Raw genomic sequence first — 19,057 nt, forward strand, 5'->3', positions numbered from 1 at the left:
CATTTTACTATTTTCAGCAAATGCCACAAAGAGTTTAATAAGCAAGCAAGTAAACACATTTAAAAAACAAGCATATTAAAAGTAAATTTGTGATTATTTTTAAAGTCTCAGGCTGATGCAAAAATAGAAAAGCACACATGTAGAATGGTCAGAATTATTTCTGACCTGCCTTTCACGGCTTTTGGTTTTACTGGTATGTGTCTGGGCATGTTTACTCCTCTTGTGAGAGACATGGCTAAGAATCCATTTATAAATTGACATTTATTTGACCCTAATCTGATATAGATCAGAAGCCGTCTGGATCAGGACGACCGTGACAGCAACTCTACAGTATCGGATGAAATGTTACATCACATTTCGGTCAGCCAGTCAGCATATTACCGCTCCCTGCATGGTTAGACATCTTTATGTAACAGCTGAAATAAAGAAAAGCTATGCCAGAGAAAGCTACAGAGTGGAGTGATTGTAATGAACACCCACATTATCTGGACAACAGGGTCTAAAATTTCCTTAAGAGCCAAAACTAAATGGGATACCAGAGTTTAAAAAAATGAATTTTGAAAATTTGGTACCTACACAGAAATGTGATGACTATAGACCTCAAATCTGGGCTGAGCTGCTTTTAGTATACTTCATTTTTTCCCTCTTCAATGAGTTCTAGAAGAAACAAAGGACTAAGAGACCATGTTTCAGATTCTTTCCTGTGATAGTGACAGTCTACATTTTTTGACTGGTGGTTCTGTCCTTCAAAGTGAATCACATCCCTCTGGCACATTAAAGAAATAAATGAAACCCTGTGATAGAATCAGCAGAAAAGCATCTGCCCCACTTTGACCAGCAGGCTTGAAAAAAAAAAAGGCTTTGCTTCCAAGGAAACAATGCAATGCTCATCCACACACAGTGGGTGACTGTGTAGTTTTAATTCTTGGAAACTAATGAAGAACTCTATGTGATAAAATATTAGATACCATTCGCTAATAAAACACCATTTATAAAGAATTTGTAAGTTGTGATCAATAGGTTTTATAATGGTAAAAAAATAATTTAGAAATTATTTACAAGGTCATAAAAGAAAATGCATTTTGAGTTTCTAATTTGTAGCTGGGGGGGGGGGATTTTTTAATGGTATTTATTATGGTGCGGATTGTATCCATTCATTGTTGTATGTCACCAGGCTCATTGGTCATTGGTCTGAATGATTAGCTGCCTCAGCCAATGAAATTACAGCAACAACAAAAACATTGTTTTCCTTCAATGTGAGTCTTCAATCTGCTGAAAAATAAAAGAATAATAATTAACAGAGAAGAAGAAGACAAGGTGACCAAATGTAAACCTGACTTGACTGACCCTCATCTGTTAACCTCTAAAGACCTAATCGAGCTGTTCTCATGACACAATCATGGAAGCACTGATGTAATGTCGGTGTAACTGCAGCCACAGCCTTTGACATGAGTGTGTCTGTCATCAGAAGTTAAACCGTGATTCTAACCTTGACTGAGAGACAATGCTCACAAAGGTAGGTTGTGGTCATTTGGTCCCTTTTGCAGGGAAATGGCATCAAGTTCCCTATTGTTCACTTTTACCGGATTTATTTAGCCTCATCTCTTCTTCGACACTTATCCTTTACTTCCATCTTTGTGCCCACCACGGATCTCGGCTCACATTCAAACACTTTGGCTCTGTTTCTAAGGGAGAGTACAAATTAAGTGAGTGTACTGCTGATTTATCCTTGCTGGGAAAGCAGGCCGATTACCAGCCCAGGGAAACTAATTACCACATAAGCTGGAAACAGCATTCAAGCCCAGGGAAGAAGAGGAGGGTAAGGCAAAGAGGACAAGGAATAATGAATCTCATGTAGGTGGAAGATGAGATATGGCATCTCTTTCACCCTGTTTTTAATATCTCTTCCTCTTTGAGACACATCTACTTGCTTTGTATGCCAGATGTGTCACATTTCCCCTTATCTGACTCTGTCTATGCATGTGCGTGTGTGTGTGTGTGTCTGCGTATGTGCGTGTGTGTGCTTTGTGCACGTTGATATACCAGAGTGATTCAGTCACCAGGCCAGCAGTCCAAAGACCTGTACTGTGGTGCTCATTGGTCTGAAGGATGAGCTGCCTCAGCCAATGAAATTACAGCAAGATTTTGTGGCCATTTAGATGTGTGTGTGTGTGTGTGTGTGTGTGTGTGTGTGTATGTGTGTGTTCGTGCGTGCGTGCCTGTGTGTGTGTGTGTACATGTATGAAAACACACACACGAATACACAAACGAGAGAGCAAGAGAGATAGATCATATACTCAGAAAAGGACATTAAGCCTATGTGGAAAGAGAAAAAGACGCTTCATGTTGACACAACATAACAACCGTGTCCTTCTGAGGAGACAGCAGCAGTGAAGCAGCACTTATTAATTGTTTTGTTTGACTCCCTAGCCTCTTTCCCTTTACGTGTGTCTTTTAGAGGTTCAAAAAGTAGAAAGAAAACCCTTAGGAGTCCAAATGCAAAGTTAGAGAGCCACAGTCTGCACCAGGTGGTGCCTGATTCGTCTTACCTGTGAGTTTTGCTGGGTATTCATATTCAGATTCATTCATATAATGTAGTTAAAAGAGAGGAGCAGATTTTACATTTGGAAGTCTAAGTGTTTGCATAAATTGCACCAATATCACTATGAACACACCAGTGCCATTTATATTCCAATTATTTGCAGTTCTGTCCAATCTGATTATCAAATGTATGTTTAGCATTATTTCAACAAATGTAATGAAGTACACAGTGTATGTTTTACCATTGTAACTGGTAGTGTTCACACTACTACCAGCATATAGGATTTAAATTTCCCCCCATGCGAAGAATGAGACAGACAATGTTGTTGTTGGGTGTATTAGTGAGGGGAGGGAAGGGGAGTACAGGGTTGTGGTGGATGAGTTTGTGGATTGGATGCAGTCACCTGAGGCTGAATGTCAGCAAGACCAGAGAGATGGTGACTGACTTCAGGAAGAAGAGGGGCCTTGCCACCGTGCATTCTGGGAGAGGTAGTGGAGGAGGTGGAGGACAACAAGTACCTGAATGTGAACATCAACAACAGATTGGATTGTAAATCCAACACGGTCGCTGTCTACAACTTATTCGGATGAGTCTTCAACTTATGCAGCAAGATGTTGGAGATGTTCTACCAGTCTGTTGTGGCCAACGTTCTCTAGATGTTCTTCCAGTCTACCAGATTATGTATATTCCCGTATACATAATCTATCTATCTGTCTTTCTGTCTGTCTGACCGTCAGTCCATCCATCCATCTATGCTTGTACAGTCTGTATGAAAGGCAGCAGCTGCATCATGTATACGTTTCACACGAGACACAACAGCTGGTTGTTTAGCTTCCCACTCAATAAATCATGAATGGATGACTTCTCTGCAAACAGCACAAGATTTAGTCTCATGAGAGGACAATCAGTGTCATTACAAACATGAATGCGAACTATGTGCAGCCCTTGTGCAGCCTTATCATTATAGTATAGGGAACCTTATCATTACAGTAAAACACGCTAACCATCGCCACCAAACAAACCACAACCTCTAAATTTAATTTCAGTGGTGATATCCAGTGCCGGTCCATGACGCAGTTTATGACACGATGCGTTGATGTTGACGTGACAATCTGTGCAATAGAATTGGCCTTTCACCCCGTGCTCTCAACCTGACTCACAGGGTCAGTGGACAATGACAAAAGCTGCTACTGGAAAAACATCAATGATCTCATCAGCAGTGTTAAGCTCTAAACAGCCTTATTTTCTTTGGACTGTGATGACCTTATCGTAGGCCTTTTCCTAAAAGCATATTTTACTTGAGATCAACTTTGGGGGGGAAATGACAACATCTTAACTCTTCTGACTGAAAACTGGCAAACAGGGTGGCTGCATTATGTAACTGTGCAGCCAGACTCCACTTTGCTGCTTTTATTCTTGGTTTGCAGAAACTAAAAAAAAAATAATAAGTGAATACCAGCAGAGGAGAGTGAACTGTCTTGTAGTTTATTAATTGTAAAGTTACGGGGAGAGAAATGTAAAGTCTTGGGTTTTTGTACAAACTTCCAGGGCGTCAGTGACCTACATTTAGATTCATTTCTTTGTATAAATTGGTGTCAGGAAATATATATATATATGTTCCCCGTCTGGAAAATCTCACAAAGTCGCACCAGGTCTTTCATTTGCTTACAGATGACAGACTTTTCCTGATTATTCAATTTTAATTTTTTTTTTTGCATTTTTGTTTTTTCGGAGTTTGTCAGGAGGGTGTTATTTTCATGCTCCGTTTGGTATTCCCCGGAACATGGCCGAAACATTTCCATTTCATAGTGTTGGAGCCTCAAAGTCAATGTGTATGTGTGTCTGTTTGTATTTCTGTGTGTGTGGTGGTGTGTGTGTGTGTGTGTGTTTATATATATTTATATGCATATATACTTGCGTGTGTATGCGTGTCAGGCTCCTGAACTGTGTGATGGAACTGACGGAAAAAATCAGCTCAAATAGTTGCTGATGTCTGTGTTTGCCTCTTACCCAAAAGTCAAACTGTTGTGTATGATACAGTTTTCAGGTTCACAAATGAAACTGGAGGAGGAAATGCACTTTTTCCCAGGAAGGAAGAAAATGAAGTGAATAGAGAGACAAAATGAAGACATGTGTCAAATTATAAACATTAGCTGCCTGCAAGCTAAAATGCTGCATCAGTGGCTGCATAGGTATGCATATGCACCTGATTATATGTTGCTATGCTGTGTGTGTGTGTGTGTGTGTGTGTGTGTGTGTGTGTGTGTGTGTGTGTGTGTGTGTGTGTGTGTGTGTGTGTGTGTGTGTGTGTGTGTGTGTGTGTGTGTACGTGTGCGCGTGTGTGTTTTAAGTGTGATTGACTCAGAGAAACAACATTCTCCACATATCCATCCCTGCTGCCAGCCTGACTGATGCTTTTAGAGCGGAGCGGAGCTGTTAGGCAGATAAAACTAATTGAGCACAAATCTTTTGTGTCATTAGAATGATTGTTTGCTGTTGTGGCTCTCCATGGGGAGGTGTGTAAACTTGGGTAATTCAAATGCATATTGTGAGCCATAGGTAAGACTAATGTTCAGATGTATTCTTATCCATATTATATTACCCATTTTATATTCTTAGGATTATGAACCGTAGCTCAAACTGGATGTGCCATTTTCACTCATTCGTCACTGCTGAAGTGTGAAGAGTAAAATAAACTTCGACTACTGGAAAAAATAGAATACCAATGTTTTTTAGAGCTGGCGAATTATCTGGGGTGTATCCTGCCTGTTTTCCGTAAAGGGCCGAGATAGGCTCCAGTAGACCTGTGACATGACCAGCAGGCGAATAATTAGCTGTAGATGAGACAGTAGTAATCGTCTCATCTCCAGCTGAGTCAGGAAGATGGATGGATGGATGGATGGATGGATGGATGGATGCCTTATTGAGGCAGCAGAAATTTAAAGATTAGAATTAACAACTTCTTCTGCTGCTCCTTGCATATAGAACATTGACTTCAGGATGTTGTGGCGACTCCAAAGATTTCTGGTAATCACACTCATTGCTGTAGCGTGCTACTTGTTGTACATTAGTACTTCTGTTTGACAATTTGGTGCATTAAAAATTGAATTTGAACTTTGTCTATTGATTTTTTTTTTCATTTACACTTTTCTGCAAATGATGATGTGAATATATATGCATATGTGCATCTGTGATCTGAAGGATAAAAAGCAATGTATGGAGCTACTAGGTTGTGGGCAAAATGTGAGGGCTGAAAATACCCAGACACATAGATATGGAATGTGTCTAAGACAAGGGAGTAAACCAGCCAGCATGAAAGATGAAAGAGAATAAGGAAGCAGAAAAGATGAAGTGTTTCTCACTGGAGGCTACAACTCAGCTTGCTCTGACTTTCTCTGTCTCTTCCCTGGACAATAAGATGTGTTTAACTTTCCAGCTTATTTTACATGTTTTTTTGTTTTCAACATTAGAAAGTTTTTACAAAAGTGGATTATCACTGCCTAACTGTGTTTCTACACAACTTCATTTTTATTTAGTTTAGTTTTGTTTTTGTTTTTTTAACCAAAAACTCCTTCAGTCAATCGGCAGCAAATCAAGTGAAACAATTTGTTTCACTTGATTTGCTGCCTGTTGCTGCATAGGGTTCATTTTTGGGTAATGGTGAATTTGTTCAGTCAATTCCTGGGGCACCAACAGTGAATATTGTCCTTTGTCAGCTGTAACTTTTAGCCTGTAAGGAATTTTAAGGACAGGAAATTCCAAGAAAACAGCAAACCTTAGCAGGACTTCAGGGCCAGACGACAGAGAATTCGACTGATAACTTATCTCAGTCAGGATCTGGGTAGAGGGGCCACAAAATTTAACACAATAGATGCAACAGTAGCACGTTAATGCTAAAATCTAGAAAGGCCGTATGTGTGGTAATGGAAAGGAAATGGGAAGGAAAGGAATTTTTACTGCTGGGATTGCAAACACTGCAACCCCCCCCCCCCCCAAAACCCAACCCATCTCCTTAGTAACCCTTTACGATCACTCTTTACCCCAATTTATACCTCAGCCTATTCAATCTGACAGTTCACCTCAGTGACTTTTAGCGTCTGTTGGGGAGCAAACACAAATACACATTTATTTGCTGTACTATGACACAATTTGACAAAAGAGTAAATAATAAAGCCTCACTGCTGACAAGCTGGGTGAACTAACAGATAAAGGTAACATAAGCTTGATGTATCTCATTTGTTAACCAATTTATTATTTTTGAATGTGTTGGCGTACAGTTAAAAACACGCTCTGAACTCATAGTACAGTGGAACATGGAACGTATGGATGTGTTCTACTACTGTTAATGAACCAGGGGACGCTCATAGGCAAATATGAATATGGGTAGCTTAGTTAATATAGATTTAGTTTTGTACTGACAGCTGGATATATGTGAGTATGTATGGACGGGCACGCGCGTGTGTGTGTGTGTGTGTGTGTGTGTGTGTGTGTGTGTGTGTGTGTGTGTGTGTGTGTGTGTGTGCGTGCGCTGTAAAAGAAAAGACAAACCAGGCCACATCCCCTGGGGAGACAGACTGAGGCTCATATCCAATGCTCTTTATGAAAGAGAGCTGTCCCCCCTGTCAGCTCTCTCTATCACTCCTCTCCCTTCATCTCTCTCTACCCTTTTATATCTTTTTTTTATTATTTTATATTTTCTTTCACATCTACTCACCCCTCCAGCGCACTCCTCTGTATTTCATTCATCTAGGTCTCCATATCGTTTCTCAGAATTTATGAGGATTTCACTTTGCTCTCTCTCTCTCTCTCTCTCTCTCTCTCTCTCTCTCTCGCTCTCTCTCTCTCTCTCTCTCTCTCTCTCTCTATCTCTCTCTCTCTCTCTCTCTCTCTCTCTCTCTCTCTTTCTCTCTCTCTGTCTACATTATTCAAGCTGAAACTTTAAAATCATGCCTTACGGCAGACACAGGTACCTTGACTCATGATTTGTCTTTCACAACATATAAAGTAGATTTGGAATCAAGTCCTGTGTGATAAGAGTATAACCTAATGGTAGTATGTGAAGGAATAATAGAATCATTTAACCATGCTCCCCCCCCCCATATTAAGAAAGGAAGTTTCTTTTGTCAATAATTATAATTTTGTTTCTTGCTTTGTTCCCCATGGCTGTGATGTGATTTAACACCATTTAGGACTGAAGTACCTCCTGCATTGCAAACCTACTCTGTAATTTTCCCAACTTTTAGCACTGGAACCTCACTTTTCTTCCTCTCTACATTTATCACCTTTTCTCCCCTTGCTCTTGACCCTTCACAGTATTAGTCTGGTGATGGAGGGGGGTCAATGGCTGCTCATTGGTGCGGCGCCAGATAGGAGCCAGCAAACCGCTGGGCAGGATGCGGACAAGAAAAGAAACAGCGGACCTCAGGCAGGAAGAGAAGACAGTGAATGTGTGTGTGTGTGACTTAGATACTGTAGACCATTGTTTTCAGTGGTACCAGGTGGAATGGAGTGAAGGGTAAAACCATGCTAACTAAAGGTAGCAATGGAGATAAATAACTTATAAACACATGGTGACATACTGTATATAACAAAGTGTTTTTTAAGATAAATAATGATATAACATTTTTACAATTTGTCAACATAAGGCTCAATTGTCTCAATTGTACACATTTAGTATGAATGTGTTTAATTTTTATTACAACTGTATTCGTATACTCTATGTACAATAATGCAAGGATAATCAAATAATTTATTAGTTGATTGCTAATCTAGAGATTGGTATGATCCTATCCAACTGGTTCCTCTGATGATCTGTCCTCTGCAATCATTATTAGGCAGAGGGAAATGATTGGCATGCCATGAGACAAAGAACAGAAACAATATATGTCTGTAAATAGGGCTGTAGTATGTCTGTATACTCTGTGTGGCTCCTGCACACTTCCTTATCTGCGAGGCATCGCTGAGATCGTTCCTCTGAAGTCAAAGCTTCCCATTGTTCCTGGAAGGACTGAAATTCCACAGCTGGTACAATGGGACTGACAAGGAGGGGTACCCAGTGCACATACTGATTGTTTAATAAAGAGACACACTATACATGGAAGAACAGACAATGGGAAATGCATTAAGCATTGAGCAATGTTTATTTATATGTGTAGAGAGCCAGCTGTGCATCAAAATGTGGTGTTTTCATTAGTACAATGCAATGAATTAAAAGTCTACAAACTTTTCCTTGAAAGTCTGCTCGAACAGAATTTTAATAAGTAAAACTAAAGCATCCTTTGAATTCAAAATTTGTTTGAGGATAGTTTTAAAAGCACATTAAGATGCTATGGAACTGATTATATCACAATGACTACAAAAACATTGCTCAGACCAGCAGCCCACGGGAGGAGAAGATTAATGGTCCACTGTATTTTCAAAAGAGACACAGTGCGGGGTGAATATATACTCTTCAGCTGTCTTCCTCCTGAAATTATGAATTTAACAGAAAAAGAATAAAAAATTTAACTGCGGAAAAACATTTTGAGTATGAATAAAGAGATATTTCACATCAAGCACAAAACTTCCGATTGCTCAACTTTCCACTTGTGATGTTTCCAGAAGTTAAGTTCAGTCAAGAAGTTTTCAATCAGAATTTGAACAAGGATATTTCCTGAACAATGAATGATTTAACTCTACTTTGAGGAAACTGACAGCACAGTTGAACACCGACCTGTTGTTGTGCTGTCAGCTGAGCTAGGGAGGTGCTACATACCTGAGAAAGTCATTCGGCTTATCTATAGCCTGATCAGGGCGGGTTGAGGTGGAGACCTATAGAAACATTCTGTTCTAGTCGGAGTTGGACTGAGCAGGAAAGCGCATTAAAATACCATCAGCCATTCTCCAAATGGCATGTTGATGTGATCATCATTGCAGATACAGGTGCATGATGAGCCACCTGAGCCATTCCGGAAGAATTATCGAAGACACACTGGTGCAATCCTTCCAATCCCTTCTCTATTTGTCTACTTTGGAACAGAAATTATTCAAATACTCTTTTTCTCCATTCATCTTTCTGTTTAGAAGAAGCGACCTTTTTAGTGATACAATCTTGCTGGATGATTGACAGGAATAAGCTTGGGGATATGTTACCTGTACACATGCAAATACCCACACACTAGATCTAGAATCATGTTCTGTCTCTGAGGATACAGATTGAAGGGCATTTTATCATAGCTTTTAATCTTCAGTTTGATACCGATCTGATTCTTCCAAGAAACCACTGAGGCAGGAATACAGAGAAGGTCTGTAAGAGTTTTTCTATGCCTATTTCTGCTCCATTCAAGGTATGTCAGGTATGTGGTCAATCCTTAAGTCATGAACAGAATATTGCGTGTTTTAGAGTGAAGTCAGTCGATGGGTCCATCCCAATGACTGGCTAAACACATCAGCATACTGTTTTCTAACAAGCTAAACAGACAATTGAAAGTTGCCCTCGTGATCCAGAAAGAAAACAAGAGGAGGAGTTCAAAGTATATCAGGACTGATAATCATGTCAGCATGACCTGACATGTTGTCTAAGGTCAAAGTTGATGACATGAACCCTGCAGCAACTCAGCATCTTTTTAACACTTTCTGTGAAAGGGACAGCATATAGATAAAAGCTAATAAGTACAAGATGCAAGTACAAGAAAAAATATAACAGTAATATTCTATATATATATGTCATATTATTGTTATTATTCCTTTATGCCTTACTTGCAGTCACAAATATATATGTTAATGTCATTTATATTGATTGTCAGAGGAAGTATAAACCATGAAATAACAACGGGTGACAAATGGGCTCAAGTCTTTCAGCTGATACGATATCAAAAAATTTGGTAAAGTTGTCACCGCAACAGGGTAGGGTGAGCATATTGAAATAAAGCTGTAGTCTAATTTGGCTGAGGTTTTTGTTTCCATCGTGCCTAAGCCATTATGCAGGATTTTTTTGTGGGGATGACGAATTTAGTGAAAAATACTTAATATCTGTTCTATCTGCAAAATGTGCATCAAACATGCTACTGTATGCAATATTAGACCTTACGGTTGCTGTATTTGCCCCGATGTGTCACATGATAGATCAGTTCTCAGAGTCCATGTGTTCTCTGTTCCGTCAGCATCAGGTGACAAACTTCAAGTATGCAGCACCTGATGTTGTTTTGAAAGCCATGTCAAAGTTGCATGAGACTTGTCTTGATAGCACCTGATAGAGGTACAGAATGTGCTACAGTACATCTGTCTGGAATGAGCACTATGTGAACCCAAGCAAACACACCTTCCCTGTCATTCATGCTGTTTCATGACAACCTTATCTTGTATGTAGAACATTAGGAAGAGGATGAATAAATTAGGTCGAATTCACATGGGTCTCTAATGTTCATGTATAAAGTCTGAGCATGCTACATCAATATCAATGAGGGAACAAGCCTTGATTCAGTATTACTCACTACTGTATATCCACTCTGCGTACATATCACCCCGCCAATCACAGTTCACAGATGGTGGATGTCATTAGTGAGTGTCAGCTGACTCAACCTCGAATCTTCTGCCACCCATCTGAGGCATCTGCCCACATCTCAGTCACATCTGCGTCACATTAGTTTGATCTCACTTAATCTGATGGTTTGTCCTTGATGGGTCTGATGTTGAACAACATCCTTGAATAAGAAGACGGCTGAACAGGAGGTTGTCACTATTCGTCCAACTATGAAAAGAATGATTTGCATGCATTCAAGCAGCTGTCTAAAAATGTTTATTATTACAATTCAACATACTGTCAATATAATGTTGAAGTCTGTCAGTCTCACTATATAATATATGTGTATTCCTGTAGCCACTGTATACAGAAAGAAAATCACATATTAAGATGAAAAAAACCTAAAATTAATCTCATTGGAATAGATCTATCAGTCTATCAGTTTCTGGTCAGTCTTAGAGAATAGTCTTTTTCTATTTAGAGTAGTAATGACATTCAAATGACCTCAAATGGAGATTATAGATTAAAATGTAGTAGATAATAACTTACAAACAATTCATTTTACAAACAACCTCTCAGAACCAATTGTGTCCGTAAATTGAGGACTACATGAATGTTGACTTGACTTCAAGTGGGAATAGGAATGTGTTGTTCTAATCAGACGATCAATAGAGTTTGAAGAGTTGTTTATTTAGTCACTGCTGTTTGTAGCTCCAAACTATACTGTCAAATTGAATTTTTAGATTGAGATTAAAATGTTGATCATAATTCCAATATTTCTATTGCAAGTGTTGATGAGGACAATGTGAATGTCATAAACCCAGATAAAACAATCGAGTAAGTGGATCCTGAGGTGAAACTGTTATGTCAAAGAACAGACAGGTGGTTCGGCCATCTGATTAGGATACCACTCGTGTAATTCCCTTTGGAGTCTTTCCAAGAGTACCCCATCCCAATTATATACTGTTAATCCCAATCCAGGCGTGTGACAGGGATTACAGATCTCACCCAGCCTGGGAATGCTGAGAATATCTCTGGGGAAACAGACTTCTGGATACTCCAGAAAATGGATGGATGGATGAGTCAACTTTTAAACACGTTTTAAAGTAAAATCAGATATTTTACATGTGTAAAAAATAAAAATACAAAACGTTCTCTTTATCCTCAAAAGGTGTTGGGGTTGTAAAAAAGCAAAAGACCTCTTCATAATATGAATTACTGCATTTGCAAAATTCTAAACATATAAACTTGAAAAATGCACGAAACAAAAATATCTTTTTTTGCTGAAAAGGTAAAAGGTGCTCCCTAATAAACACCAATGAGTTAAAACTGCAAAGTCAGCAGTAAGTAAGACTGAAAAACCTCTACTTATCACTAAGGTGGTTGAAAGTGTGGGATTTTCACATTTTCTGTCACCTGGCTAAAATATTTGAACCATTTTAAAATACTTTCACACTGAGATGCCTCAGTCCAGCCCACTCATTCTCTCCAAATTCAGTTATCCGTTCTGTGCAACAGAGCGGAAGCCATGATAACAAGACGGCATGTTTTCATAAGAGCAGCATTCCTCATGTAGGTAATGGTTTCATGCAACGTTTTAAATACCTTAGATTGCTGAAGTATGCTATGCAAACAAACCTACTATTCGTTGCATAACGAGAGAACAATATAACCATCATGCTTCAGTTCTATACAGTAGTAACTTCAGGACCAGACTTATAGGCTCTGCTGTAGTGGGTTATATCACATAGTATGATATAAAAGAAAAGAAAATGAGAAATTAGATATTGTTTTCTATGTTGCTTGATTGATTAGTTAAGTGCCTTCATAAGACACACAGTAACAAAGTTAGACCTAATTTCTTGACACTCTCAAGTTCCAAATAACGCAGTACATATATAGAAGGATCCTTCATTAAGCCTCATTTCTTTTGTCTACATAGTCTCCAACATAATGACTTTAAATCATTAAGAACAAGTCATGTTTATTCTGAGCAACTGGACAAACAAAATATTGCCAGACTTTTCGAGCCTGTATTAGAGATCGATTCTTACACGTTCACAAAAATTACAAGTTTTTTGTCAGTGTTAAAAGATATTTGTCTTTTTTATTGTCAGCAAATCTGACTCTGAGACCAAAACCAATGATCGATTCTTCTGTTTCACCAGACTTCATCTTCATCACCTGTCTGTGGTGCAACGACCCAAACCCATACGTTGCAGTTAGTGATGCAGCATCTTCTAAACAAGCCGAAACAGTCTTCTTAAAGACCTGCTACCCATAAAGGAGTCATTACAGCATTGTTGGATCAGTACCCATTTATCTTGTGTGGCAGGAGGAGAGTGTATGCTTTATAAACTAATATAAACTGGTGTGCATTGCACTAAGCTCATTTGCTGCAACACTTTAAGTGTCAACTAACACTTCAAGAATATAGGTTTCAGTAACATGAATTATTTTGTTATGATGACTTTTTTAAAGAACAATAATTATTTTTGATCAGTTAATGTCTGATGTTGTTTGAAGTCGTGACTCAGGTGTGGGACTTGAGTCTGCACCTCTAGAGGAACTCAAACATTTTTTTGAAAGTTTTACAGGGAAATAAATATTACATAAAACCCATCCTGCGTGAGGGAGTTTCTCTCGCTGTGTGCCGCAGTCACTGCTTCTGTTTTAGCTGACGGAGCACAGTGATGAGAGTCGGCCGGTGAGCCGTTGTAATTGGTTCTCTCCTCTCCCATTCTCTCCCTCTGTCTCCTTAGCTAAGCACTGCAGCGTTGTCGGTCCCGCTGGGAGTTGTTTCACGCCTGCACTCCCTCCCACTCACACCAAAAAGCACTGTACCCAGGAAAACAAAAATCCTAGCTCTCACAAAGGGACCCCAATCACCTGCACGTGAGGATAAGGGTGTGTATGTGTGTGTGTGTGCGTTTTTGTAGCCCATCCTTCTTTTACTCCCACGCATCTCCCTGTCTTTCACACACAAACACACACAAACACACACACACACACACACACACACACACACACACTCACACACACAGACGCTGGCACCGACTCCAGGCGTGCAGCTCATTAGTCGATGATGGATTCAGTCGGCTTGACTTCAAGAACCCCCTGAGAACCTAGAGGTAATAAACACTTATTAAGAAAATATGTCTAAAGAACATACACAAGAACACAAACACTCGGTCCTAAAATGGTGTTCATCACTCCATTCGTTAGTTAAAAGTGTGTGTCAGAGGAAATTCATGTTGTTTACTGCTCTGTCAAAAACCCACATTTTCATGATGGTGGCAGTCTGTCACTCACTCCCATCCTTCCTGGCACATCAAACGAACCTACACACCTTTCTACCTGCAACTAATGCTTCTTCCCAATGCATTTCTGCCTGAGATTTTTCAGACCAAATCTTGTCACGATGCATAAATGCTAACAATATCACATGCAAACACAAAGCACACACACACTGTCACAAATAAGCACATGTTTTTCACACAGTGAATAATATTTGAAGGAATCAGGAAAATGTGTGCAAGGCAAGGCTGCTATTTTTGGCTTGGGGGAGAACATCCAAAGGCAGTGGTGTATGAGAGGAGCTCTTTTCCCTAAAGATGCTCTTTGCTGCAGCCTGTGGAAGCAGAGCTGGTGTATGGTTTATTTATGAAAGAGTCGAAAGAATCTTTGCTAAAATTGAAGACAGCGACGGAAGATGGAGACTGTGTTTCAGACAACAGAACACAGAGATGCATGTGGTCAAACGATCATAGTGGTGGGAATTAAGGGCATCATTCCCAGGAATGAGCTCATTGCCAGGTGTCGCCGGTCATTCTGTCCCCACCCAGAAAGTACTTACCCTTGGCATGATGGCGAGTCATGATCCTGTCTTTCGGAGCTGACAAGGAGAGAGGATGAGGCCAGCAGAAATTAACTGCATTGGATACGGGGGACACAGGTCATGGGGCAAATACAAAAATAGAGTGCGAAAGGAGGGAGGGCTGGCAAAGATACATCTTTTCATCATCTTCTCATTTGCAATGCTGATTTAGTCTTGCAAATGGAACTTGCAGTAAATCCGAATGCAGCTAAGCCAACATGAAGGGGAGACTTTCTCCCACTATGTATTACTGCAAGGATAATTAATTAGTAGTAGGATTGATTTCCCATGTTGACTTTTTGCTACTTTTTTTGGCCACATAAAGAAACATTCTTATTTGTCACTCCTTAATTTTTTGCACTTGAGGGATTTAATTCCCGAACAATGTAGCTGAAAAATATTGTCTGCCTTTGCCTGTGTCTGCATCATCTCTTAATGAACTGGTTTTATCAGAGCATCAAGTCCAGTCAGGTTGTTGTTGTTTTTTCACTCTAAAGGGGCTAAAAAGGATTAGCAGAGATTTTTTAACCAGGTCTTGTTCAGTGTAAGATCAAACATGCCCAGCGGACCTCATTAGCAGTCAGAAATAGCAAGTGCATATTACCTCTGACCAATATGTGGGCTTAAAGCAGGCTCACAAGGCTCTATAAAAGTCTTCATTCTGAGATGTGCTGTCTAATTGTTGCGGGTAAATAATATTCTTAAAAATGCATGTAACCACTAACACATTAGGTGGTGGTCACAGTTGGAAGCTGTTTTGTGAAGGCAGTCATTAATTAATTGACTTTTTAAAAATAATTTTGTTAATTCTCTGTTCCATTTAAGAACACTCGTTGTTCATCATTTATGAGCTGCATTTGAAAAAGAGCAGTAGAGAACCTCTGCATCTTTTGGGAGATCACAGAATAATTTATGTACCATAGTGCTAAATTTAAAAGAGAAATTGCCGCAGTTATGTAACGATGAGTATAATAGCACTCTGCAGTCCTTGCGGCTCAAAGAGGAGATATATTTTGGCAAACAATTCTTTCTGTCTTTAGTTGTATGAGTGGATTCATTGAAGCAGATCGTCAGTGCTTCAATGCTAAAAGCCTACATAGGCTCCCTTTCTTTATTCTATTGACTAAAAGCAGTGAAGCAGACACTAAAATTCACTTAATATCTCAAACAATGTTTGATATATTTTATTCTGGTATCCAATGTAATTAATGTTATTTGAATGCTGAAATAAAAAACAACCCCAAAGAAGAAGGACCTTACCTCAACCAACATCCTTAATAAATCCAAGTGAAGTTTGAGGCTATATTTCATAAGCAAGTTTTCTTTTAAGAAATTCTAGTCAAACATACAAACAAAAGAAATGAAAGAAAAAGGCAAAAGAGTTATCGACAATGACGTGCACTTTTCTCCTCTATTACTGAATAGTAGACCATCGTTTTTTTAGCAGCTGAGAATCGGACTGATTTCTTCATTGTTCCATGTCTGTGTGTTGAATTGGCGTCTGATTGATCCTGATCACATTGAATACTTCAGTCACTTCTTCTCCGAGGCGAGAGGTATTCCTCTAAAAAGGGTGTTATAACATACTTTCTTGCTACATAGTAAGACATCAAATTCTTTTAATACTTATGAACTACAAAGTGAATAGAGGGAATGTTAATTTAACTATCAGGTTCTGAACCTTTTCTTGCTGAATAGCTTTGTATTGATCAGTCATGTAAAAGTAGAAAAAGTCCCTATTAACACTTGATTTAGTTAAAGGAGTGAAAATTAATTTATTGTATTCTATAATTTGTTTATTGATTCTAACAATATAAAGATGAACAATTAGAATTGTCCACAATTACATTTTTTTATGTTGAAAAATTGTGAAAATCTAACTACCCAAATCAATAACAGCATTCTTGGTGTGTCAGATATATGAAAATGCCAGTTTAGATATGAGAGGAGAGGAGAGGAGAAAAAAGGAGTGGAGAGGTCTGCATGAGGCTCATGCAGAAGAGACTTTAATCAACATTTGGAACTTATGAACAATATTCCTTTCATTTTTGTCTGGCAGTTTAATATTCAACAAATGTCTGACGAGCAGGAGCTGACTGTCATTTCATCCTTGATTATATCTCATCTGGTGCAGGCTGCCACACATGACGCTGCAATCACAACAATATGACGGGTGCATCAGCAGCTGTTGAGATGAGGCCCGGACAAAAGAGCTGCCTCGTGCAATGACAAGAGAGAGTGGATGGACCACACTCTTTATATAGCACCTGATAATGCACCCTGAGTCATTCTGTGAAAGTTACCATTACCCTAACATTATGTTGGCAAGCACGCCTACTTCTGTTTAACATTCATGCAAACTGCAGTGTACCCGAATAGCTTTGTTTTGACTTTGATGCACTTAGCAAAGATAGGAGTCCAGCAGCACTGTTCCCACTGAAATTGTTTATGAGTAAATCTTCTGTTATGAAAAAAATGCAGCAGTAAAATAATTTCTACAATAAGTCTTGTATATGTATGCTTTGCTGCCCCATTAAAGACCGTAACCTTTTATATAACTTCAGTGGCAGGGATTCAAGCAGGACCTATTTCAACGGTGAATATAAGCTGTATAACTGTATAACAATGGTTTCATTGCTACTTAATTCCCTCAAATTAATTGTTTTTCATTGCATTCTAATCAGCCTTTTATACGTAGAGAGGGAGTGTGTCTTCCTCCATGGAGCCCACCCTGTTCAACCACCCTGTTGTACAATAGCCCAGAATGGACACAGTGTACAGAGGGCCTTTCATAGTTTTTCATGGCCACCACAGGATAGGGTGAGGTGAGAGAGTTTGTTTGTTTGGAACCTAGCAGTTAGATACCATTAATGTCGTGTACAATAAACTCAACATGTGAAAAATGTGCATTTACTTTATCAAATTTGAAAGCAAATATGATTTCAGTTGGTAATGAAATGCTGAAGAAAACTATTTATTACAGGTATAGCCTTGTTTAAGTCATTAATTGTTTCTAGGAGACACAGTATAAAAAAAAAAAAAGCAAGTCGAAATGTGTCTCCAGGCTAAACCTGGAGATAACCGTTCCCAGTTCTGTTCTGTATTTCATTTATAAATTCATTTTCAGTATTTTATGGTTAATATGAATTTATTTTAAGCTTACAAACATACATTTTATCGCTTAATTGAGTGCAGAAAAAACGTCAGTCTCGTCTTTAGCCGCTTCTTCCTTATTATGGGTAATGGGGGTTGCTACAATTCCAATATTTGTGGAAGACAGATCTAAAGTTGACTAAAATTTCCATGTGTTTGAATTTGTAAACCAACATGTCATCAACAAAGACACAACATAAGCTGAGCTTTACCTGTATAGCATCAAGTCAGGAAATTGTGACACAAAAATTTGATGTGAACTTTACAGCAATGAGTCAGTTGCCCATGCATCTAAAATTTGTTCGAGATGGAGCATATGTTTTCGAATTTTTGATTTGTCGAGAAGGCAGCACCATGGACGTTTGACCTTTTGCTAACAAGCAGGCCATGGCCTCCCAGTTATCTCTGGGTTTCCTGACTCCTGGCACCTGGAAGATGTCCACATCTCCTTGGATCAGCTTGTTATTCCTGCTTCACAAACCCAGGCTTCTCATACATTTACTGCCAATTTTTTCTAGCAGCCACAGTGGTGAAGACTCTCGGCTGCTCATTAGCCTCTAGCTCTGATACTCACCACACTGAACACAACCCCTACATTCATCAGCTCCATCACTGCTGCTGCATCCATCATTAACCTGTTCTTGTCATCTCCTGCATCTGTGTCCACTTTTAAAAAAAAAAAAAAAAGACCATAATTTAACAAAAGGAGAACTTTTCTTTGTACACCAAACACAGAACAAAATGTTTAAAGTGCTATGCTTTTGTTCCAAATATAAAGGTCCACTTTTCATGGTAATACACTAAATATGAAGCCAGGAAATGAGTACTACCAGTTATCCCAGTAGCCTATGTAGGATAACGAAGTATGGTTACTGATAGCTTAAGTTATATATTTTACTAATGCTTTATAATGAATACACAGACTTGACATGAGTATTAGTATTCTCATCTACTTCCGGCAAGAAAGTGACTAATGTGTTCCTCT

This window comes from Antennarius striatus, chromosome 19 (assembly GCF_040054535.1).
Source record: "Antennarius striatus isolate MH-2024 chromosome 19, ASM4005453v1, whole genome shotgun sequence".
Lineage (NCBI taxonomy): Eukaryota > Metazoa > Chordata > Actinopteri > Lophiiformes > Antennariidae > Antennarius > Antennarius striatus.